Raw genomic sequence first — 1,995 nt, 5'->3', positions numbered from 1 at the left:
GCGCCCCACCCTAGACCAAAGGGCTATAAGGCCATACGCAAATTGTTGTGACATTAAACATACATTCCTGCGACGTCGCCAGCAGGTCAAGCTTAACACCCTAAGCTCATGCGGCTCATCTCTGTAAAAGTCACTAACTCGGACAGATCCGGTGGTTTCTTGTCCCTGCCCCGCCCAACCAGCAAGTTATTTTTAACTCACAGCATTGGCTGATAAGTATTTTTCACATTAAAAAAAAAATACCCTTTCAGAAACAGAGACTACAAAAAACCAAGACAAAATACCATTGCAATTCAGTGAGAAGTCACTCCACAAAAGCTTTGGGAAAAAAAAACAACAACAACAACAACAACAACAACAAAAACCAGTCATCTGGATCTGTTCGTCCTAGATCACAGGTCTGCAAGGAGAACTGCAAAGGTCAGGGTTGGCAAAGTATTCAGCACTGTCTTCGCCGTGGCTAGCATCAGCCGTCAGCAGCATAGTGCAGCATCAGCTGTCAGCAGCATAGCACATGCACATGGGTTTCTCTAAGAAGCCACCTTTAACAATCTCTCTTCTTTTCACCAACCCATCCATAAGACACTTTTATTACAAACAGGTAGCTATGTTAGGATAGGATAGGACACTATTCAGTGTCCCTGATAAAATGACCACAGGTGGAAGCCATGGGAAGAGCAGCCTTCCAGGTCAGGCCAACACCTGTTGACTTGTTAACTGGCTGCCAGCCATGCACCGTGCATCATGGCAGGCACTATGGTAATGATGCCAAGTCCTAGCAGGACTGTGCCTGGTGAGAGCCTCCAAGCATGCATCTGCCTCTGTATCGTCTGCCTAATGCTGCAGCATCCATAGCTCCGTTTTGGTGATTCTCACCTGTGCAGCTAGAAGATGGCTGCCAGTCAGTCTCTCCACAGTACGGGAAGCATCAAATGTGAAGGCAGCGGAGCTGCAACCAGACACAGCCCAACAGGTCTGCCATCTTCAAGGGCCCAGCATTGCAAGCCTTCCTAACTAAAATCTGTCTTTGAGGAAGGGGCTCGTTAGACTTTTGATAGTAGAAGAAATCTAAAGCAGCGGGATTATACTTTCAAAGCAGTCTGACTTTTTTTTTTTTTTAAAGAAAGAGTAAGCTTGAGGCTAGATCTGATGTTAACAGAGCTCTTCTAGAAGACCTGAGTTAAGGTCCCAGTTAGACCCACACCACAACTGCCTGTAACTCTAGTTCCAAAGAATAGAAAGAATATGCTCTTCTGGCCTCTTCAGAAAACACACACACACACACAGCATACAATCTATCTCTCTCTCTCTCTCTCTCTCTCTAGGTTTGAAATGTTTGTTTAAAGGAGAAAGTTGAAAGACTCAAAACAAACGCTGAAGCTTCTGGTCCTTAGCCAGAAAGGAATAAGGGAGAAGAGGAGAGAAGGAGGGATGGAAGAAGGGAGGGAGGGAAAAAGGAAGGGAAGTAGGAAGAGAATGAGGGAGGAAGGAAGGGAGGGAGGAGAAAAACTGATTGCTTTACTTTTGTTTGAATTTTAGAGATAAAAAAAAAACCCTTGCATCAATTACAGCCACCTGATTGTTGCTAACAGCCATCTATTGAGATGATGTTGTAAAACAAAGCTCAGCAACATTCTAAAAGAAACATTCATTTCTTACAGGGATACTCACTTCATGTGTCATCCCGGGACATCTGGTGCTACTCAAGCCATTCAAAGACGACCAACTAGCCAGGGTATGGATGAGTAGAAAGCAGGAACGTTCAAGCCCACAGGCAAGTAACCTCTGCCCTTATCATATGTCTTAGGATTCCCTGGCTCAAGCGAGTCACATCCCCAATAACTCAAAAGGTACATATTGCTCACCCAGATGCTGCCATGGTTGCATAGCTTTGGTTCTGGAACCTGACAGGGATGACAAGAGAATGGAGAGAGCTATACAGGCATAGGCGCAGAAAATCTGAGATTGCGTGGGCTGGACTATGCACTCATGCAT

Source organism: Mastomys coucha, unplaced genomic scaffold (assembly GCF_008632895.1).
Source record: "Mastomys coucha isolate ucsf_1 unplaced genomic scaffold, UCSF_Mcou_1 pScaffold7, whole genome shotgun sequence".
NCBI lineage: Eukaryota > Metazoa > Chordata > Mammalia > Rodentia > Muridae > Mastomys > Mastomys coucha.
Note: the sequence above shows the minus strand (reverse complement) of the source record.